Source organism: Xenopus tropicalis, chromosome 8, assembly GCF_000004195.4.
Source record: "Xenopus tropicalis strain Nigerian chromosome 8, UCB_Xtro_10.0, whole genome shotgun sequence".
Taxonomy (NCBI): domain Eukaryota; kingdom Metazoa; phylum Chordata; class Amphibia; order Anura; family Pipidae; genus Xenopus; species Xenopus tropicalis.
Genome location: NC_030684.2, coordinates 20,474,450 through 20,498,562, shown reverse-complemented (window position 1 = coordinate 20,498,562; position 24,113 = coordinate 20,474,450). Strand labels below are relative to the sequence as shown.

The 24,113-nt window shown below is 43.3% G+C and overlaps 1 long non-coding RNA gene across 3 annotated transcripts; it reads left to right on the top strand.

Moving 5' to 3' along the window:
* LOC116406606 lies at nt 1-23,913 on the top strand. Of its 3 annotated transcripts, XR_004219676.1 has the most exons (6): nt 10,895-10,937; nt 11,718-11,876; nt 14,770-14,959; nt 18,980-19,064; nt 19,306-19,422; nt 23,788-23,913. It is a non-coding gene; the product is annotated as an uncharacterized LOC116406606 (long non-coding RNA). The 3 variants fall into 3 exon arrangements; XR_004219677.1 differs by lacking the exon at nt 14,770-14,959 and having other exon boundaries at nt 10,897-10,937; XR_004219678.1 differs by lacking the exons at nt 10,895-10,937; nt 11,718-11,876; nt 14,770-14,959 and adding an exon at nt 1-155.
* Nucleotides 23,914-24,113: the final 200 nt, after the last annotated feature.

The window sequence follows — 24,113 nt, the reverse complement described above, 5'->3', positions numbered from 1 at the left end:
TTGATGGATGTATATACAGCCTCATGCCATGATGGGGAATGGTGGGGGGGAATGCCAGGAATGGCCTTTGTGAACAGAATCTCCAGCCCTGTTGGGCCCAGTGTGAGAATGCTTGGTGGGGCAGGCCATACCCGCAAGAGCACTGTCACTCACAGGTACTGAACCTTTCAGTGTTTCTTCACTGCTGAATTTGATCCAATCTCACATACATTCCACTCTCCACCCCTCATATGTAACCTTGTCAATGAGACAACCAATACCCAGAATAAAGGGCACACACACAGCGGCTTGATGGTAAATCTGTGAAACACAGTTTTATTGATGATATAAAATGCGCTTTTTGATTCTGAGGAAGGCAAAAAAAACCTCTGAGAACTTTGAGCCAATCTGCTTCATTAGAGGGAAAAATTCCTTCCTGACTCCTTAACGGGCAATCGGATTTTCTCCCAGAATCAATGCGCGATGTTAAATGAGAAGGAATATGGCGGCATACACATGAGCGCAGTTAAGCACTAGGTGAATTCTGCATTCCCTTCCATTCCACTGGGCCCCAGGCAGCCTGCAGACCCCCGGCTTCTGCAGTCTAACCGATGGAGTGAAAGGGAATGCAGAATTTAGCGAGTACCTTCAGTGTGCCCCTGTGTATAAAACCATATATTGGAAGGAGGGGTGAGCGCTGGTGGAACTGCGGATAAGGAGAAGGCACCTAGACAGTGCAGTGCTGGATAGCAGCGTTGATCTCCTGCAAGGCCTTGTTCAGGTGTTTGAGTCTGGCCTTTATCTCCTTCTTCTCCTTCTTCCACTCAGCTGCACTTTTCCTGGGCAGGTCCAGTGTCAGTGCAGCTTTGCTGATCCACAGCTCTGTCTGTGCTCTGTGGATTTCTTCTGCGATCTTCTTCTTTATAGAGCGCAGATAGGGGTCAGCGTTGGGGCCACAGGATGTTCTCGCTGAGCCCTAGAGAAATGAAGGAAAAGAGAAGACATTAAGGGCTTAAGCAGTTTTTATTAAATTCATAGTAATAATAATGTGCCAGTTTCCTACCACAGAGGGAAATAGCAAAGTGGCAGGTATTTATTACCACTAGGGGTGCTGTTGTATTGATGGTAGATAACGTACATGATATGGCGACTCTTGTAAGTAAATATAGGAAATGTAATTCCCAGGGCACACACTTGTATAATCCCTTATATTTCTATTTAAAAGTAATTGAACATAAATGCTGCTTATAATTGGGTTAGGCTCTCCTTTAACCCCTTGGTTACCTTTCTCAACAGTGACTTCTGTGAGGGGCAGAAAAAAAAAAATTGTGAGCGGCCTTACCTGGTTTCCTGGGTCTCAGGCAGCTGTTCTTGAGGCCCATGTCGGATGGTTCTGTAATATAAAATAGAGGGAAGGTTAGGGTTAATGTGGAGACTCCCAATAAACAAATAAGGATTTAGTAATAACTCACTGTGCAGATTCCTCTTCTTTTTCTTCTTCTTCTTCTTCTTCCTGTTCTTCTACTATAGATGTCGGGTTGTAGTCTTTATAAAGACTTTTGTTTGTCTTCTTCTGTATCACCGAGGATCGTAAGAGTCGCTGCAAATAGCTCAAAATCGCTTTAAATCTCTCAAATCGCTCTATTTCATGTAATGGGGAGAGAGAGAAGAGACTGTGAGCTCTTGTGATCCGGACCCTCTCTGCCATTTGTATTCAGTTAAATGTTAAGGTTGCTACATGAGAGCAGGGCAGATACCCGGGGCAAAGGGGCAGAACTCTAAGGAGCCTGTCAATACTGGGAGGAAAAATGTATGTATTGTATGGCCTCCAAATGTTTATGGGGTCCCCAGTCAAAAGAAAAAGGATATATTTGCTGCAGCCTGCAAAACTGCCAAACCCTGTGTCTGTGTCTCCCAACCAGCGCTAAGATTAATGTCATCTCTAAAATTCTCCAAATTCACTAAAATCTGTGAGAGGAGCAACATCCGCTAGTCTAGGGGGGCATCACCCAACTATTTCCCATCTTTTTTTAGCTAAAATAAGGGTTATTTAGCAAAAAATCTCTCAGAGGGGATTCAGACTTACCTCTCGCCACAAAGTCAACCAACGGACAAACCCAACTGTCACATTGCTGTGTGTGAAGTCATCTCTGGTCACATGTCATGAAATGTTTGTTTGTCATAACATTTACAGACAACTTTAAAACCATTGGGTTTTTGTAACACTACAAAAGAGTTTCTGAGTGGGGCTTCCCTTTAATGTTACTGCTAAATACATGGTGATAGCGAGTGGCAGAATAAATATATAAAGAGACAACAAATAGAGCATCTGATGAAATCCATATTTCTTTGTGACAAGGCACCTAATAAAGACAATATTGATATTAGACAGGAACGTTAGAGATAAGCTGTTTGCATCTCCTGCCTATAGCCCATTGCATTCAGATTTGGCTACATTTTGATAGCTATTGCTATGCAACTTGTAGATATATAATATATATTATTGCACTCACAGTACATGTAGTATTCATTTAACGGCCCTGTTCTCTTAATATGTTATTACTAACTTGTGTGTTATCTGAAAAAAGTTGCGAAGATTGTGAATCATTGCTGGTGGCAGAAATATATGAAACAATGTATAAATACTAAATGACTGATATGTAGTGTCGTGTTTATAATGAAACTATCCAACGCATTGAAACAATATATTTATTTAAACCAGACTGGCCGTACAGGACATCCCAGCAAAGTCCCATTCAATGGGGTTTGTTATGATTTGAGGTTGTGACAGGGGTTGAGGGACATCTAGATCTGAGAGAGGGCCTGAGAGGGGGCTTCTAATTCCAATATTACTATAACGCACCGTTTAGACCTGCTGGGAAATGAAGTGGGAATGTAAGGGACATAATAACACACTCCCCACTCTGGGCGATTCAGTGGCTACCAATGAAAGAACGAGTATTTAGAGACAGAAATGACAGAAAGTTAATGTACGTGCTACAAACTTGGGACAAACTGGTAGCTTCAGGCAGATAAATAAGCAACCCCACCACCCCAAGCAGCACTATTAGGGAACCTCACCAAGGAGTATACGCTATTATTAAATGAAACAGGACAAAAGATCTAGAGGAATTCACTCAGCACCCTAGACCAGGGTTTTCTCTAGAATACTATCTTCTCCTAAGCTAGGGATCACCCTACAAAAGCTTACTGCACAATACGAACACCATGAAAGTACAGAACAGAAGAAGAAATAGACACCGTAAACACCAGACACCGAACTACCCTGCATATTGTTCTTCATTAAATAAAATCAATTAAATTACATTGAAAAAAAATAAAGGAGACCAATCCAAAGCTGCTAAGAAGAAGCCATTCTATAACATACTAAATGTTAACCTGAAAGGGAATCAACCCGTTAGACACAGCCACAGGAAGCACGCCAATAAACCATTTATATGTTAAAATCTAAAAAAATGGGTCAGAAACTGAGAACTGGTAAGCATTTGCTACTGTGTGGGTGCATGGTGATATCAATGGCAGATAGTACAGGTATGGGATCCCTTATCCAGAAACCCGCTATCCAGAAAGCTCCGAATTACGGAAACCCCGTTTCCCATAGACTCCATTTTAATCAAATAATTCAGAATTTTAAAAATGATTGCCTATTTTAATAAAACAGTACCTTGTAACTGATCCCAACTAAGATATAAATAATACTTATTGGATGCAAAATAATCCTATTGGGTTTAATTAATGTTTGATTTTTTAGTAGATTTAAGGTATGGAGATCCAAATTACGGAAAGACCCCTTATCCGGAATGCCCGAGCAAGATCTGAAGGTCTAGACTTAGCTTAGCGTGTCTATGATGTGGAACTCAGTAAATGATCTAATGAGGCATCTCGGTTCTAATACAGGTGGCTTTGTTTCCGAAGCAGGAATAACGCACAGAGCTGCAGCCCAAGTGCAGTTATTTAGTACCAAACAGAAATGTCAATTATTTGTAATTATTTATTGGTAATAACCAGCTGTCCAGCCCCTTAGGGATTAATAAAAGGATTTTTGTGTATGTTATTTTTTTTTCAAGTGAGACTATTATATTATTTTACTTGTGAGGAAAGGACACATCTTTTTTGTTGTGGAGTCACTGTAACTGTTGCTTCCCCAGTACTATCAATTTTTATTAAATGTTTTTGAGGGAAAAAGACATTTTACGTTATTTTTTAGTTCCTAAAATTCTCCCTCTTCCCTTGATGAGACATAAAAGGCAGAGCAATGCCCAATATATGCCCAATATAGCACAAAGGAGTACGGATAATGTCACGCGTGGCGCTTTGCTAGTGCTCTTACCCACAGGGCCGGATTTCTCTTCTGGGCGCCCCGAGACCGCCCCTGTTGGTGCCCCCCCTCCACCTGTGCACATGCGCGAACGCGCGACAACCACCCGCCCCCCCCTCCCCCCCCCCCCCCGCAGCCGCGAGTGCGCTCTTTTTAACTCCCATACTGAGCTGTGGGGAGAGGTCCCGACTGCTCCGTATGGGAGATAAATTTAAAAATGTTCTTGCGGCGGGGCGGCATGCCGCCCCTAAACTTCTGCCGCCCCAAGGCCCGGGCCTTTGTGGCCTTGCCACAAATCCGGGCCTGCTTACCCATGGCCTACAGTGCCAAAGGCCTTGACTATAATGGCCTCCACCTAAAGCATTTAAATGTTACAGCACAAATCTCCTGGTGTGCCTTTACCCTTATTTGACATTCTTATGGCAAAATGACGGTGCCTTATAAGCCGGTTGCATGGGAAAACATAAGTAATCAGCTACTGGGCAGTACATAACCCCATTAAACTCCGCAGAACGGAGTAAGATTTTCAGGAACCTGTGGGTGTTGTAGGGTGAGAATACATTTTGTAAAGAAGAAATTAATTTTGATCCCTGAAAATCTCAACATTTGACATTGGACATTTAGGGGCTATATGGAGCTGAAACTGATAACTTGTTGCACTAGTATGTACCCATGGTGGGGTAAAAAGAGGTTTAATGGCAAATAGTACCAGTAAAGTTTGTAGTTTAATCTGATTAATATAGACTAGGGAAAAGGTCCTAATAAAACCACTATGCCCCATAAATAATCTCACAGCAAAAACCTGCTGTTTGTTGAGGGATGATCTGTCCCGGATTCATATACTGACACTGTGCAAGACTGCGAGTTGTACCCAAGGCTCATTCTCCTAATTCTGCTGTCTCTATGGGGGATATATGGGGGATTTTTTTTTCCCCAATTTTTTTTTTCTTTCAGATTTTTAGGGTTAAAAGTCACAGAAAAAAAAAGTTGTGACTTTTGCAAATGGCTAAAAATCCAAATCTGACAGTTTGACAGCTTAAATTTATATCTGATATCTTGTAGAAGTCAATGGCAGATGTCCCTTCCATTTTTGATGCTGGTTTTTGTGTGACAATTTGATAAATTCGAGCTTTCGGTCCACAGTTTGAAAAAGTTGCAGTTTCTGTGACTTTTTCCTACTCTGACTTTCTCAATTCAGATTTGTTTGTAAATGTCAGACATACATGGAAATAAAGATATGAGCAATGCTAGAGGTTTAGTAAATGTGCCCTATGAGTGCTGCACCTTTGTTCCTAAGCTTTGGCTTAAATAGTTCCATGTCCTACTTCTGCAGTCATTGCATTTGAATAGATCTCAGAACTGTACCTGTAGCGAAAGCAACTATCATAACATTGTCTTTTCACGAGCTTTATTATTTTGCTGTAAATCTGCTGCCTGATGCTTTTACATTACCTATCTGATCACCCATGTTCCCAGTCCGTTAGCATTAGACGCTATAACTGACAGATTGAGAAGGAACAGTCAGGTTTAGGACTGGACATATCAGTAGAAAATAATCAGCATGACCTATAAATAACTTTTAGCATACCCCCCAACTGTCCCGCTTTGCGCAGGACTGTCCCGCTTTTAATAGCGCATCCCGCTGTCTCTGATAGTTCCAGGAATGTCCCGCATTTACGTAATAGACATTCATTGAACTAGCCTGGACGGAGGGATGCGCTGATTTGAGCCGGGCGCTCCTGCTCCTTGTTCGGCTCTGCTTCTTATATGGATCCTTGTGCGGCGGCGACAGGCCCTTTTACTGATGTCACACGTACACATGGGGCGCAGCCTTATAAAAGGGTACTGCCTATTAGGCCATAGGGGGCACTGTGTATGGGGGCAAAACTGATACATAGTTATAACTCACTTATAACTGACTGCCTTCTCTCTATATTTGTATTTTATGTGTAGGAGTTGCTATATTGTTTTCCTTAGGTAGTACAGTATGAGGGTATAGCACATTTGCTATAGCCCACCATTTCAACTATATAAAAGGAGTATTTTTAGAAAAAAAATGGGGTGTGTCAATTGGGGCGTGGTCACAAAAGTGGGCGTGGTCAAAAATTGCTGCGCTACTTGTGCCAAATCTTTTTGTCCCTCTTTTCATTTTTCAAATGTTGGGAGCTATGTTTTAGTATAAATTCATATTATGAAGAGTTGTTTTTTTTATGTCAGTATCACTTTAGGGTTGGCCTGTTGGGAACCCCCCTCCCATAGGAGCTTATATAAGGAAGTGTCTAGTCTAGACTGCAGAGCTGGCACTCTTCTGGAGTTTCCAGATTTTGGTGGCTCTCTCCCGTTCTCCCGTCCCCAAGCAGCATTCTCCTGATTTATCTCACAAAGTCCTTTGGGGAATTTCGGGCACGCATGTGCAGTAAGCATTTGGTGGCGGCATTTGATGCATTTGCACATATGGGGGTACAATATTTCCGCTTCAGCAGCGATTTTGTGGATACGCGTGATGTCACTTCTGGAAATGTGTTTGTGTGTGAGGTCACTTCTGGTTATTGGGATAAGATGCTATACCCCCATTGTGCCAGTGCTGTCAGTTTGACAGCTGTGAGACTGTAAGGAGGGCTGCACTTAGCCAAGACCAGGGGAAGTAGGAGCACAGTGTGCCAGTGCCACCTTGGGGCTGGTTAGGTAGCTGTTAGGGTATCAAGGGCAGTCTTTTGCCCCAACAAGGAGGTAGCATTTGAAGTTAGTAACCTGGGCTATTGTGCAGCAGTTAGGGACTGAGCGTTCAGGTGTTGGTTAGTAGGAAACCTACATGCTGTAGTGAGACAGCCGGGAGAAGCTTTTATATTGTATGTATGACAGAAAAGGAGATTATTGTATAAGGAGAGGAGGCCCCCAAATGGTATGTCCTTCCCAGATAGGGACAGGGGCAACGTATGCATTAATTATTCAACATAAACTTACATTATGGGGCACATTTATCAAAGTACCATTGACTCCGAATCCAAAAAATTCATATTGGTTCGTACTGTGGGTATTTTCTGCGACTTTTTCATACTTTACACGACTTTTTCGCACATTTGCGTGACTTTTTCGTACTTTGCAACAAAATTTGTGCGACAAAATCGTATTGTTGCGCAGAGTACAAAAGTTTCGGATTCATTCAAGCTTCGGTATCATGACTTTCCTTGGGCCAGGTTGGAGTTGCAGAGTGCCATTGAGCCCTATGGGAGACTTTCCTTGGGCCGGGTTGGAGCTGCAGAGTGCCATTGAGCCCTATGGGAGACTTTCCTTGGGCCGGGTTGGAGCTGCAGAGTGCCATTGAGCCCTATGGGAGACTTTCCTTGGGCCGGGTTGCAGCTGCAGAGTGCCATTGAGTCCTATGGGAGACTTTCCTTGGGCCAGGTTGCAGCTGCAGAGTGCCATTGAGTCCTATGGGGAGACTTTCCTTGGGGCCAGGTTGGAGCTGCAGAGTGGCCATTGAGCCCTATGGGAGACTTTCCTTGGGCCGGGTTGGAGCTGCCAGAGTGGCCATTGAGCCCTATGGAGACTTTCCTTGGGCCGGGTTGGAGCTGCAGAGTGCCATTGAGCCCTAGGGAGACTTTCCTTGGGCCGGGTGTGAGCTGCAGAGTGCCATTGAGCCCTATGGGAGACTTTCCTTGGGCAGGTTGGAGCTGCAGAGTGCCATTGAGTCCTATGGGAGACTTTCCTTGGGCCGGGTTGGAGCTGCAGAGTGCCATTGAGCCCTATGGGAGACTTTCCTTGGGCCGGGTTGCAGCTGCAGAGTGCCATTGAGTCCTATGGGAGACTTTCCTTGGGCCAGGTTGCAGCTGCAGAGTGCCATTGAGTCCTAATGGGAGACTTTCCTTGGGCCAGGTTTGGAGCTGCAGAGTGCCATTGAGCCCTATGGGAGACTTTCCTTGGGCCGGGTTGGAGCTGCAGAGTGCCATTGAGCCCTATGGGAAGACTTTCCTTGGGCCGGGTTGGAGCTGCAGAGTGCCATTGAGCCCTATGGGAGACTTTCCTTGGGCCGGGTGTGAGCTGCAGAGTGCCATTGAGCCCTATGGGAGACTTTCCTTGGGCCAGGTTGGAGCTGCAGAGTGCCATTGAGTCCTATGGGAGACTTTCCTTGGGCCGGGTTGGAGCTGCAGAGTGCCATTGAGCCCTATGGGAGACTTTCCTTGGGCCGGGTTGCAGCTGCAGAGTGCCATTGAGTCCTATGGGAGACTTTCCTTGGGCCAGGTTGGAGCTGCAGAGTGCCATTGAGTCCTATGGGAGACTTTCCTTGGGCCGGGTTGGAGCTGCAGAGTGCCATTGAAGCCCTATGGGAGACTTTCCTTGGGCCGGGTTGGAGCTACAGAGTGCCATTGAGCCCTATGGGAGACTTTCCTTGGGCCAGGTTGGAGCTGCAGAGTGCCATTAAGCCCTATGGGAGACTTTCCTTGGGCCGGGTTGGAGCTGCAGAGTGCCATTGAGCCCTATGGGAGACGTTCCTTGGGCCGGGTTGGAGCTGCAGAGTGCCATTGAGTCCTATGGGAGACTTTCCTTGGGCCGGGTTGGAGCTGCAGAGTGCCATTGAGCCCTATGGGAGACTTTCCTTGGGCCAGGTTGGAGCTGCAGAGTGCCATTGAGCCCTATGGGAGACTTTCCTTGGGCCGGGTTGGAGCTGCAGAGTGCCATTGAGCCCTATGGGAGACTTTCCTTGGGCCGGGTTGGAGCTGCAGAGTGCCATTGAGCCCTATGGGAGACTTTCCTTGGGCCGGGTTGGAGCTGCAGAGTGCCATTGAGTCCTATGGGAGACTTCCAAAATCATGCACTGAAGGATCAAATTCAGAAAGGTTTTCCCGCCGTTTACGATCGTTCGATACGAAAATTTTATGTACAATATTTTACAATATATTACCATGACTGTTCCGATTTGCGATCATCAGAAATTATCGTATTTAATCCAAATTTTTCCCATTTCGGGATTCGAACTCGTACTTTGATGAATGTGCCCCAATGTGTATTAAAGAATTGGCAAGTGGTGCTGCAGAGCTTTAGTTGCAGTGCTGCCCAGTTCTATGAATTTGCAGGGCCAATAATTCCCGAGTGGCCATACACAAATTAGGAGCTCTATCACTTCAAGGAACAGTAACACCAAAAAATCAAAGAGTATAAAAGGAACTACAGTATAATGTACTGTTGCCCTGCACTGGTGCAACTGGTGTATTTGCTTTAGAAACATTACTATAGTTTAGTAAATTAAGCTGCTGTGTAGCCATGGGGGCAGCCATTTAAAAGAGAAAAGGCACAGGTTACATAGCAGATAACAGATAAGTTCTGTACAATACAATGGTGTTTTATCTGTTATCTGCTATGTAACCTGTGCCTTTTCTCCTTTTTCCAGCTTGAATGGCTGCCCCCATGACTACACAGCAGTTTTTTATATAAACTATAGAAGTGTTTCTAAAGCAAATGTGCAAATTTTACCAGTGCAGGGCAACAGTGCATTGTATTATGATTACTTAAAAACAATTTTATTTTTTGGTATTACTGTGCCTTTAAAGACAAAGTTTGCCCATAAGTTAACTGCCTACATGTTGCAGATGGAACTATGCCAACCAGTTTCTATGTTGTTCTTACACCTGTTTTGCCTCTCTCCACAGTTAAACATAAAATGTTTCTTGTCATCTATATGTAACGCTTTTCTGACCCAATTTACCAAACCCAGGCTAGTAGTGATAGTATGAACATGGGTTACATTGCGACACTTAATACAAAGGGGTGAGCCTCCGCTATATGGGAGAATTAGATGGAGCTGAGGGTGTAGTTGAACTACCACTAGCTGAGGTGTGTAGTGCAAATAGAGAATAATGGACGCCAGAGGATTCTTGCTTAATAACTATGGTACAATTTATTGGACAAAGGCACAGCTTAATAGTGCAGCAGGGTATACTCACAGACACAGCAGTATAGAATGTATGATCACCGTGGATAATACAAAGGTGACACTTAGGCACAGAATAACCCACTTGGAGGATGCACAGAGGATTAGTTGACACCTGAGATATAGACCTTTCAGAAGGGAGTGTTCCGTCCGACTGTGGTCCAGGGGAGAGCTCCTAACACTGGTACCTGGCGTCTAATAAAACCGGTCCCTAAAGAACGACTACAGAGCCGGGGTGGACTAAACCCTTTTACAACTCCTGGTTGGGGCTATTAACTGCCCTTACTAAATAATCTGACTACTCTCACCACTCCTAGAGGGTGCTATAAGTAAACCTGTCTGTGCTGGCTAGTTCTCATTCACGGGGCCCTGTCCCCGACTTACAAAACTGGCAGTTCTCTTTACTGAGACCGTGTGTCTCAGGCCCGATGACATGCAGCCTGAGAGAACAGCAGCCAAAGAGGAAGACACTTCCTTGTGCCAGACACTATATAGTCTGCACAAGGGGAGTGGTCAACCTGGGCTAAACCTATAGAGGGCAGCCTAATAACAGTAACCTGAGATCAGAGGGCTCTGCCCTATAACAAAACAGATTACTAAAGATAGGGGATAACACCATAGGGAGCTTAACCCTATGGGTCCCTACATATACTTAGGGACGCTGGGAATCAGAAAGCAGATTGTTGTCAGGTAAGATTTTTTTTATTGTTTTTATATGGTGCTCATCATTCTGTGCAGGCCTTCTTCATCCTTCCGGCAAATACACAGGTTTCTCCCCAGGCACAGGTCTCAAGCAGTCACTGGCCTTTCTGTTGTTCGACTATGATTCCCAGAAGCCTCTGTGGGAGATGCAGTTACGCACTGAACAGCAGCAACACGGGGAATGTTATCCCTGAGTCTAGCGTACTGCATTCTGCAAATCAGTATGCGTTTATAAGGTTCAATAGCAAGCTTTGGGAATCTGAACAGCATCAAAGAGAAACTTATTTGCTGTGTCAGCAGCTTCTGTTATTAACCTGCCCAGTGCCTTATTGTACTGGGTCAGAACAACTGGATCTAGAAGTGTCCCTCCATATTGCCCAGGATAAAGTTGCTCTTATGCTTAAACTTGGTAGTATCTATCAGTTCCTTATTACATTGTTCTTGCAAGGGAACATCCCTCTCACAACTCTCACAACTCCAGTTCCCTGCATGAAAAATATATATAGAAAAATATTTCTTTAAGGCTATTTTTTGAACAAAGCAGTAAACAACAACAATTGTTTGGAAGATATTAAAAACTCTAGTAAGTGAACATGACAGCCCTTCACTTAATACTTGTACTAAGTATTTCTGAGCATGGCCATCGCCCAGCAAGCAGGCCGCAGATCTCGGAGCGCCAGTTAATCTTGACTGGAGTTGACTATTTGCAGTCTCTCTTGTGAAATTAGGGATGCCTTTTCCCCCGCTAGCTGTCCCTTTTCTTTACAGAGATGGACTTGGAGTACTCCTGAGTGAGACGCCCGCTGCCCATTTGGAGGCTGCAAATCTCTGTCTGACTCTGCTCCCTACAGTGTGGATGGTGAGTCGCGGTATCCGGCAGGAGGGCTGGTGTGACGTACTTAAGGCTTTTCAGCTCACAGGGAAATTGTGAGTTTTGGCTTCTAATTATTCTTGTTGAATCTCTCACCCTGGCGCCCAGTTAGCTTTGCCACATACCTATCTCTTTTTTGAGCTTTTAAGCGGTCAACTACATGCAAATTTAAGTATATTTGATTGACATTTGGAAAACCTCTCTACCATTTTTCTGGACTTTTTTCTATAGTTATATGGAGGCATAATTGTTTTTGTTTTAGCTCCAGGCAACTATAGCAACTATTAAGCCTTGGAATGAATTTATTGACCTTGTTGCTTCTACTTGGGAAAGCATAGGCTGATTTACTTTATGTTCTGACCATGGCATTCATATGGTTATTGTAAGTCATAAGGTTATTAGTCTTACACTTGGGGCAGTAATTATTAACATTGGAGGCAAACATTACTGGTGATGTTGCCCATAGCAGCCAATAAGATCTTTGTTTTTGTAGTTGACCGTTCAAATTCTAATTGCTAATTGGTTTTTATTGGCAACATGACTGGTGATGTTGGCTTCCACACTATAATGAATATGCCCCTTGGACTAATACAACTGCATAAAGAGTTTAATAACCTGACGTATTGACGTTAAGATCTCCTACAACACTTTGAAAGGTTTATATCTCAAATCGCTCTATGATATTGGAGAACCTATCACTGGCTTTCAGCTTTTTCTCAACACTTTAAAAATGCACTGTTATATTCAGTCATTTTGGGACTGTGAGGTTATGGACTGTATTGTCAAATACTTTTGTAATTCAACTCCTTCACCATAAGATGGCACCATAACACCAAATAATCTTGGAAAGGTGATGTTTTATTACTGTGCAGCTAAATATTTCTCTTTACAAGTATTTTCCTCCACATTACTGTGCCACTTAACTTTCTCCTGGATTACAATTTCATTTATCTTTAATGATCAAAGAAAAAAGCAAAACCTCTCCCTTCCTTTATCCACAAAACCAATTGTCGCTTTCTTGAAGCAACAAATTGGTTGTTTGATACAATCTGCACACAACTCGGATGGGGACGGAAGCGGAATCGGCAATTCCCACTTCCCAAACTACTCAAACAAGTCCTCTAACTTTGGACCAATCTGACAGTGTTCTAGTGGTGTTCCAGTCATTAATGGACAAGGCTACTGCACGAATCACTACTGTTTCTGAGAAAGATAAAGAATTGGCAAGACACACAGATACACTCGAATCAAGGATGGACAATACGAAAAATGGTTTTAGAGGCCCAGGAAATGGACTTAATTAAGTAATTGAATTAAACAACAGGTTCTGAACCTCCAATTGAAATTAGAATACCTGGAGAACAGGTTTTGTCGAGATAAGAAAACGAGGAATTCCAGAATCTTATAAGCACTTGGAGTCAGAATTGCAAGAATGCTTTACCATTTACCATCTCAGTTTCTGCACATCGATCAGATCCCCAGATCTCACAAGATCTGCTATCACTGGGGTTTCCCTTGAAATTGATATTTACACGTAATGGCAAGTCATTTTCCCACCCTACACCGAATAAGACCAAGGACGCTCTCCAGTCTGCTGGATGTACTAATGCCTTACCAACTAAACTGAGTACAGCTCCATGTACCCTGCAATCATCGGGTTGGCCATCGCCAGAAAGACCTTCTCCTTCACGATTCCCTTTACCTCAAAGTGCTACAAAGTACAGTGCTCGTTCCAGGGATCAGCAGCTTCATTCAATTTAAGACTTTTCTCTCATCATTTCCAGGAAGAAGGAACGCATCAAATCAGCATGTTAAATTCAGGAAATGGCTTTATTTATGGCAAGTTTGGTAACAATGAAAATTGTCCTCCAAATGATTTATCTGAAGGTCAAGGAGTGGAGGAGAAAGCAATGGTCTCCTACTGTGGGTCTTTGGAACAGAACCTTAGTAACATGGCCGCTTTGTATCTGCAATGCCTCTCGGATAAAATCTCATTTTTTATCCAAATTGTTATTAACTAAATTCTAAAAAGGAGAACCCTGACTGGTCTGCAGGGTCTGGAGGAGACATAACACGCACTTTGATATTCTCTTGAAGTGCTCTGAGGACTTTGCAACATTAGTAAGCAGTGTATTGGGAACAACCCTAGTGAGGGAAAAGGGGAGGATCATTTTCCAAACCCAGAGATTATATACATGAATTATATGGGTAGCCTCTCCTCTTAAAGGAGAACCACAGACTAATCCCTACCTGCAAAGAAATATTTAGGGGAAATAATATATAAACAGATTTTGTATTATTTTGTGAAAAGACATGCTTCCCCTTTAAGTGGGAGTGGAAGTTGTACCTGTTGGGCAGAGGAGCAGCCTATGTGCAATTTGTCTTAAATGACTGTGTGTTTCCCACAAACACATTTGGTCTAATTTACCCTTTCTCTTGTGGAGAGACATTTATCCGCCCCCAATGTACTCTGGGACAGTGCTGCCTATCATACGCCCCTCCTTCAGTGGCATCCCATGTGCCGGCCTATAGACTCACATAGCAGCACATCACAATAAAACCCAGTAGCAGTTTTCTTTAATACATTTTTGTAATTTATTATATATGTATTTTTACAATCTTGGGCTTTTTGTAGTTGATTTTGCTTTGGGTGTTTGAGGCATTACACATTATTATACACTTTGGTTCATTTGCCAATATGCATTACTCCATTTAGTAACCTCCCCCAGGTAATTGAAATCAGTCTCCTCTTAGCACAAATCCAGTTCCGCTTCCTGCTTCCGGCTGTTCCATTTCACATTCCCAAGCAGAGGGGCGGGGCTTAACCCAGAATGAGAGTCGCTGAAAGCCTTTCACACCCGACTGAGTTCTATGGAGCGCTGGAGAGCTGAAGCAGGTTTGGACAGCAGGGGGCGCTGCTCTTTCATTCACTCACTTTTATTACTGCAGCAGTGAGACTTCCGGAAGCTTTCTCTGTTGGTTCCAAGTTCCGGCCTCTGCCTTGTATTGTGAAAAAGAAGAAATCAGTAGAAGGAGGGTCAGATTGGAGGGGGTTCTCTGGCCTCTGCTGCAGCCACCGCCCCACATTCATCCTAACAACCTTGGGAAGAAAACCAGAAAAATACAGTTACCAGAAAAGGTAAAGTCTCTCATGTGGGGTGGGGGAAACAATTAGGAGATGGTAGGAAACTGATGAGAGTAATTCAATTTACACCAAAAAAAATAAATAAAATATAAAACAAATATTATTTATAGTTATGGTTCCCTAGTATGGCCCATATAGCTATTACAGCCACGTTTGCTCTACCAAGGAGGAAACCACATGGGTGTGTGGCACATTGGCACAGAAGGGTTTTTCTTTTAGCACCAACTTCCTGCAACGTCCGGCTTAGGGCATTTGCTCAGGGATTTTTATATCATTTGGAAATAAGAATTAGCAATGTTTTTATGCTCAGGATAAAGCTGAAGAGACCAAACGTGTCAGGGAGCAATGTGTCAAAGTTTTATGAAAATGTTTAAAATTATTATTATTTTACATGTTTTATTATTAATGCGTTTTTTGTTTGCACATTGTGGATTGTGACCCTTTCACAGATAAAAAAAAAAAACTATTTGGTCTGTAATAGTTTTCAACTAAAGCCATCTAAAATTTCAATTTTTTTATATTGACATACTGTATGTTATAGCTGAACCACAATAGAATTTTCTAAATGACATTTGCTGTGTTTTGGCAGATTTCCCTTCTTTCACTTTTTCCTTCTTTTTTTCCGTTGAAAACTGGAGTGAGACAGTATTTGGATAGAGTGTATAGTAAGGAACATGGGGGCGTTACTGTTTATTGCATGGGGCTGCTATACATGTGGGTACATACAGCAGGTCTCTTACAGATACAGGTCTGCGATTTTGGAGAGATTATTTAAGGGTGACTGCACACGGGGAGATTAGTCGCCGGCAATAAATCTTACCTACTGCGGGCAAACGCTTTCTTTAAAATGCTTTCCCACTGCCGATAATGTTACTCTCTGGTGGGCTGCCCCTCTCGGCCCCCCTGTGCTTACCTTTACAGCGCCAGAGGGGGGCGCAGCGCTGGTGTAGAGAGTGTAATAGAGCTCTCTACACTAGCAGAGCCGAAATTCCATATTAAGAAATGGAAATTTGGCTCTTAAAGGAGAAGGAAAGGCTAAGTCACTTGGGGGTGCCAAAATGTTAAGCACCCCCAAGTGACTTAGATCGCTTACCTTGTACCCTGGGCTGGTGCCCCTGTTAGGAGAAAAAAGCACCAGCCCAGGGTACCTGTAGGAAGCGCTTCCTCCTTCCTCTCTCTTCTCCGGGCGAAATCCGTCGGCCGGCGCATGCGCAGTAGAGTAAAAAGCCGACTTTGTTTTTTAAGTTCGGCTTTTCACTCTACTGCGCATGTGCGCGCGGCGCTACAGGAAGGAGGAAGCTCTCGCTGCTACCCCGGGCTGGTGCTGTTCTCTCCGTACAGGGGCACCAGCCCGGGGTATGAGGTGAGCGATCTAAGTCACTTGGGGGTGCCTAACATTTTGGCACCCCCAAGTGACTTAGCCTTTCCTTCTCCTTTAAAGTTACCAGGAACGGCTTTTTGCCACCCCAGGTAACTCCGGGGGCGCTGCCGTCTGAGGTTTTTGAAGAAGTTTCCTTGTGAGGAAACCGGTGGGAAAGTGTTTCAGGGAGATCTGAGGTAGTGAAGATTTATCTCGGGCGGCTAATCTCCCTATGTGCTAATACCCTGAAACTGGTGGTGTGTTTACGAATTAGTGTAAATGTAAAACATGAAATTTGTATGCCCAAGGTATATTTTGGGGTCTCTTTATGCCTTGTACTTTCATAAACCTTTGTACGTTGGGCATTAAACTGTTCAGAGGACCCCTGGCATTCATATATAGAGTGTTTTATCTTGGTACCTAATGATATGTAGCAGATAAGATTCTGCAGAGTGGAAGTTTTATGGTGATTTTAGCAAAGCTATGCGGCTTGGTACTTTGGAGTAGAAAGACATTTGGATGGATTTGAGGGAATAATATATAAATATATAAAAATATAGTTTGTTTTCATCTTGGGGCCTTTACAAATTGTTCAGAGGACCCCTGGCATTCATACTTCGGGTATTTAATCTTGGTACCTAATAATATGTGGGATATAAGAAGCTGCAGAGTGGAAGCCTTGAGGGGATTTTTGGAAATGTCATCAAAATCACCAACTCTAGGAAAGCTTTGCCGTTTGATAGTTGGAGTTGAAAGAGGCGCGCTTGTTTTGGTTCTGGGGGAATGTGTACTTTTCAAAACTATATGACTTTCTGGGGTGAGAGTACATGAAATGCAATAAATGTGTTATTTTTCCAGTAGCTAAAATTATTTTTATTTTGGGGCCCCTAAATGGCACATATTTAGCCATGTACCTATGTACATTGGACATCAAACTGGTTATTGGACCCCTGGCATTCATATTTAGGGTGTTTTATTTTGGTACCTAATGACCTGTGGGAGATAAGATGCTGTAGACTGAAACCATTTTTAAAAAAGTTCACACATTTTTATTAACAAAAACGATAATTTTAGTAAAGCATTGCAGTTTGGTGATTTGGAGTAGAAAGGCACAATTACCTATATTGGATTTGTCAGAATCTGTTCTTTCCAGAAATGTATGGTTTGCTAGGGGAAACCTACTGTTAGAGGAACATTTGGCCTTGAAATCAGAAGTGTGCAGCTTACTGGAGCAGTGCTGTAGGAATGGGTCAGTGTGCTGCTGGGAGTTTGTGATCTATAACAATTATGTTCAAACCTTCAAAGAGTGGGGAAATACCAGCGCACATATTCTGAAGCACAGGGATAGGATCTATTATCCAATGCTTTGGGGTTTTCTGGATAAGGGATCTTTCTGTAATTTGGATCACCATGCCTTAAGTCTGATTAAAACCATTTAAGCGTTAAATAAACCCAATAAATAACTATTTAGGTTTTAATAAACCCAGTAGGATTGTTTTGCCACTAATATGGATCTAGTCAGCTTAGTTACCATCAAATACAAGGCATTATCAATTTGGAGCCTTATTATATAATCATTGAATGTCATGTGGATTCACATACCCCCACTGAGACTCTGTGACTTGTCTTAAAGAAAATATATCAACCTGTTGATATTAAATCTATTGAGTGGTGCGACTCCCAATCCCAACCGATTGATTTGTGTGACTTATTATTTTATTTCTTTTGGGAATGGTTCTCGTTTGGGTAAAATGTATTTGTCTATACAGGAGTTACTGTTGTTGTAGGGCCCCCTGTAGGGTATTTTAGAGCAAGAGGCATATTAATAAACTTTATTGATTTTATATATATATTATACTGTACATGTATTATATGTACCCCTGGACACCTGAGATCCACTGGACTTAATGTTAAATTTGTGTGGAGTTATAAGGATATACTTTTTAGGATATTCATTGCTCTTTTGTATTATAAAGTAACAACAGACAAAGCAATTATTAGAATAGAAACTGCAAAAAGTTCAAGACTGCAAGTTTTAGTTCCGCACACAGTTTAGTAGGACACGAGTAAGACTCTAGGCCAGGGCTCCTCAAACCATAGGCCGTGGGCCAGATACGGCCTGCCAAGGTCATTTATCGGCTCCTGCTGCGTCCTCACCCCTGACTACTACCTGTCTGCCTCAGCGTGGTCCTTAGCCCCTTAGACACTTGGGCCGGTGTGACGCGCTGATGCACACTGTATTCCGCCCCCCAACAGTCTGAGGGCCCGTGAACTGGTCCCCTGTTTAAAAAAGTTTGAGGACCCCTGCTCTAGGCTAACAGAACTAAATGCTATAAAGGCCAACATGGATGAAACATAAAGGATATGTCAGTTTGCTCTGTAGTGTGAGCACATGGAAATGCCTGGGTGCTACAGTGAGTGGCCAATACGGTGGGGACTGTAGGTACCGCAGGCGTCTCCCCCTGTGCCATTACCCTTAGACTGGGTCCCTTTTTTACTTTGTATTTTGGGAGATACGTTTCCTGTGGGATCTGTATGGCTGCGCAGTGATCAGTCAGATCCTTACCGTACTCTAGAACTCACATTCTGTATTCCCTTCTACTGTTCTGCCGTAATGAGCCGAGTATATTAACGTCAGTGAATTGTTCTCTCAGGTAGAAACCATCTCAGACACAGGGGGAAGATAGAATCTCCTAGAGCTCCATGAGGCGTGAGAACCTTGCTTCTGGGGCAGCATTGGTAAGTATACAGGACAAGGAAACCCAGACTTTATTACTTATTTAATAGGATATTATTTCATTTAGATGCCATTATTTTTTGTTTGTGGATCACTAACCTGACACCCTTGGTTCCCTAAAAAAGAGATCAAGTTATATATACCCTTAAAAGAAAAGGAAAGGTGGAATCACTCGATGGTGCCCCCCAGTGATTGTATTCACATTACTCTAATGTTTTCCAATATCTGTACTTATGTCCTTAGCTGAGGCGGGGCAATGACCAGACGTTGGACCTTCATGGAGCGACTCGGTCAAAGGTTGAACCTTTTGAGAGGAGCTTTAACTGATAATTCTGACTGGCTGAAAAGCACTGCCCTAAGGTAAGATGGTGGCACAAGAGGAAGTTCTTGTTCTTCTTCCAGTATCTGGGTCCAATGAAAGGCTCAATGGTCAGATCAGCCCTATTTGGCCCAGATTGTCCGTTTGGCATCAGACTTACAGATGCGTAGTATATGTAAAATCCAAAATCTGTAAAGTAGATTTATTTAAAATGGTATAAAGTTCAGTAGCTCAAGAGTTACAACCAGCAGTGCATCTCAGTAGTAATCAGCAGTGCATTTAGTCATGTCAGTAGCTCAGGAGTTACAAATCAGCAGTGTATAAATTTCTGTCAGTAGCCCAAAAGTTACGCTCTGCAGTGCATTACAATCATTTGCTCAGGAGTTACAATCAGCAGTGCAGCTTTTAATGCCACTTACTCAGGAGTTACAATCAACAGTGCAGGAATTTCTGTCAGTAGCTGAGGAATTACAATCAGCAGTGCAGGTATTTCTTTCAGTTGCTCAAAAGTTACAATCAGCAGTGCAGGTATTGTTGTTAGTAGCTCGTGAGTTAAAATAAGCAGTGCATATGTTACTGTGAGTAGCTCAAGAGTCACAACTAGCAGTGCAGGTATTACTGTCAGTAGCTCTGAAGTTTTTAATCAGCAGTGCAGGTATTCTGTCACTAACTGAGAGGTTAGAATCAGCAGTGCCGGTATGTTTGATAGTATCTCAGGAGTTACAATAAGCCATGCATGTGTTACAGTCAATAGTTACAAGAGTTACAATCAGTAGTGCATGTATTTCTGTCTTTACTTCAGGATTTACAATCATCAGTGAAGGTTTAACTGTCCTTAGCTCTATAGCGCTGATACAAATTGTGTGGGTGATGGGGAGGAGTATTTGGTAGGGGCAGAGGGTAATGTGTTACTCAGGTGGGATATAAAGTGTGTGGGTGATGGGGAGAAGGAGTATTTGGCCGGTGCAGAGGGTAAAAATGAGAAAATGAGTATTCGGTTTTGGTAGAGGGTAAAGAGTTCCTCAGGTTGGATAGAAAGTGTGTGGGCGATGGGGAGAAGAAGTTTTTGGTGCGAGTAAAGGGTAGAGAGTTACTTAGGTGGGATACAAAGTGTGTGGGGGGGTGGGGAGAAGGAGTATTGGTTGGGGCAGAGGGTAAAGAGTTACTTAGGTGGGATACAAAGTGTGTGGGTGATAGGAAGGAGTATTTGGTCGGGGTAGAGGGTAGAGAGTTACTTAGGTGGGATACAAAGTGTGTGGGTGATAGGAAAGGAGTATTTGGTAGGGGCAGAGGGTAAAGAGTTACTTAGGTGGGATAAAAAGTGTGTGGATGATGGGGAAAATGAGTGTTTGGTTTTGGTAGAGGGTAAAGAGTTTCTCAGGTTGGATAGAAAGTGTGTGGGCGATGGGGAGAAGGAGTGTTTGGCACGAGTAAAGGGTAGAGAGTTACTTAGGTGGGATACAAAGTGTGTGGGTGATGGGGAGAAGGAGTATTTGGCCGGTGCAGAGGGTAAAAATGAGAAAATGAGTATTCGGTTTTGGTAGAGGGTAAAGAGTTCCTCAGGTTGGATAGAAAGTGTGTGGGCGATGGAGAGAAGGAGTTTTTGGCACGAGTAAAGGGTAGAGAGTTACTTAGGTGGGATACCAAAGTGTGTGGGTGATAGGAAGGAGTATTTGGTCAGGGCAGAGGGTAAAGTGTTACTCAGGTGGAATACAAAAGTGTGTGGGTGATGGGAGGAGTATTTGGTTGGGCAGAGGGTAAAGAGTTGCTCAGGTGGGATACAAAGTGTGTGGGGGATGGGGAGGAGTATTTGGTTGGGGCAGTTAGTAAAGTGTTACTCAGGTGGGATACAAAGTGTGTGGGTGATGGGGAGGAGTATTTGGTTGGGGCAGGGGTAAAGTGTTACTCAGGTGGGATACAAAGTGGTGTGGGGGGATGGGGAGGAGTATTTGGTTGGGGCAGTTAGTAAAGTGTTGCTCAGGTGGGATACAAAGTGTGTGGATGATGGGGAGAAGGACAGAAGGACTGCGCTCTTTTGATTTTGGAGTTTCTATAGATCTGATACTTTGGTAATTCTATGCACACTGGGCCATCAAAATTGTTCGGTTCCCCCTGGCATTGGTTTTTAGGATGATTTATCTTGGCACCTGATGATGAGGGAGATAGGAATGCTGGAACATGCAAGCTTTGTGCTGATTTTCCAGGTATTTTGTCAAGCTGTTAATTTTAGGGAAACCTTGTGACTCATTAATTCTTAGTAAAAAACAAAAAACTATTTACCCATTTAGGATTTACTGTCCTAAAATATAAGGTTTTCTTGAGTCAACATTTTATTTGTGGTTTTACCCAGCATAATATGCTGAAAATGTGACTATTACATGGCTATTTGTATGCACTTTTGTGATATTTAAGTCTCTACAAGCCAGATCCTTATGTAATGCTATGCATACCCGGGTATCAAACTGCCAGTAGCCGCCCTGGCATTCATATTTAGGGGATTCAGCCTGATTTACCTTGTTCACTTCTGTTTAGCCCCGGCACCGTTAGAGGGACTTGTACCTGCGTATACACCCATTCCTCCAGTTGCACCGCTTCCTCTTTGGCCGCTGCAGCACCTCCTACAATTAGATCTACTCACAGACCAAGCAATGGGTCCGCTGTGGCGGGGCCCACAGAGTTTTCTCCCAGTGCCTCGCTGGCCCAGTCTGACTCTACCCCAACCATTCTACATACCTTGTATTAAATTGTGTCTTGTGTCATTTCCCTCTTTTCTTTATCTTGTTGGTCAGTCTCTTCACTATGAGCTTTTATCCCAATATCTATTTGTGCACCCCCCTCCCACCGAGTCTGCCTCCAACTTTAGTTGTCGGAATTTGCTCAGCTTTTTCTCCCTGCCTTACAGTTGGTAATTGCCGGACTATTGTGGTTGACTGAGGTAGCCCCAGTACATTGTGTTTCCATCTGCTGTGGCCCTCAGGTGGCCAAAGTTTGTTTATATGGGGGTCATACACACTGAGATGGTGGGGTGGACACTGAAGGCATTGTAATGTGGCCTGTCACCATGTGTAGGACCCCTGTAGATGAAACAGATCAGGGCTGGAACTAGGGGTAGGCGGAGAGGCACGTGCCTAGGGCGCAATGGTGTGGGGGCACTAGGAATGTATCTCTTTTGTCGCCCCTTTACCCCTGGGCCCTGTGACTGCACCTATGCACATACTGGTTTAATTCACCGCACCGTAAATGAACAAAAATGTGCAAATTAACACACGCAGGGGAGGGGCAAGGTGCCCGGCACTGGTGTAGGTAGGCATTAAACTCTGCTGTTGGGGAGGGGTCAGTTGTCGTGGTGGTTTTCATAATGAACTCTGTTATAATGTGATACTAGGCGGCGGGAAACAATTTCGTTACAAGCGCCTAAAGTAAAGGTGTGTAATGGGACCCTTCATTCTGCTGGCTGCTGCACCCTGGCAACAGAGCAAATGGGAAATAGCTCTGTTTTTGTTACCCTACATGTTTGGGGCATTAAGTATATTAACCATGTATTTGTAAACCGCCAATATATTCTGCAGGGTTGTACCAATAAATGCATGTATACATTAACATACAAGAAACCATACAAACCGACCTATAACAAGTACAATAGCTATAGAGGGGCCCGACCCAAAGGAGCTCCCATCTAAAGAAAGGTATTGGCACTAGTGATGAGCAAATTTATTCGTTAGGCATGGATTCACAGTGAAATTATACCATTTCGTAATTGGTAAAATTTTTCGTTAAACTGGGGAAAAAACTGACCACAACAAAAATAACAACTGATTTTGATATATTTGGAGAAAATAGTTGTGTTAAAAAATAAGTGCGTGAAAAAAAAGGCACGATAGTAAAATTGAGAAAAAAATGCCCATTGACTGATTTGAGTGTGAAAAAAGTTGCACAGCAAAAAAAGTTGGCGGTAGGAATCAGAAAAATCACTCATTGACTTTAATGTGTTTGGAATGAGAATAAAAAATAGTTGTATGCGAAAAAACATCACGTCTGCATGTCAAGAATTAGCATTTGACAAGTTTTTACTTTTTTAGTTGTAATATTGGTGTGTAGGGAACAGGGTTTCTCCAGCTTGGGTGCTATTCTCATGCCTACCACAAGGAGGGGCTACTGAGAACATTTGGCAACACAAAAGATTTCTGAACTCTTTCTAAACTCTATCATGCTGAGATCTTCAGGTAAAACATAAGGCAGCCTACAGGAGACCTGCTTTTTGGAAGGGTAAGGGGTCTGGGGTTTCAGAGATCAGTGTATTTAATGGGTTTGAAGCTATGGTTCTCACTGCTTCTCACTGTGTGTATAATTAGTGTATTTTGTGTGGTGTTAACAAAGTGTTCATTTCCCATTTCCCAATCTTCCAGGCATTTCTGGAGTTAATGGACTGCGTATTCCCCATTTTCCAGCAACAATATGGCATGTGTGGAGTTAATGGAATGCTAATTGCCCTTTTTCCAAGGATCGTACCGGCATGTGTGGAGTTAATGGAATGCTTATTGCCCTTTTTCCAAGGATCGTACCGGCATGTGTGGAGTTAATGGAATGCTTATTCCCCATTTTCCAAGGATCGTACCAGCATGTGTGGAGTTAATGGAATGCTTATTGCCCTTTTTCCAAGGATCGTACCGGCATGTGTGGAGTTAATGGAATGCTAATTGCCTTTTTTCCAAGGATCGTACCGGCATGTGGG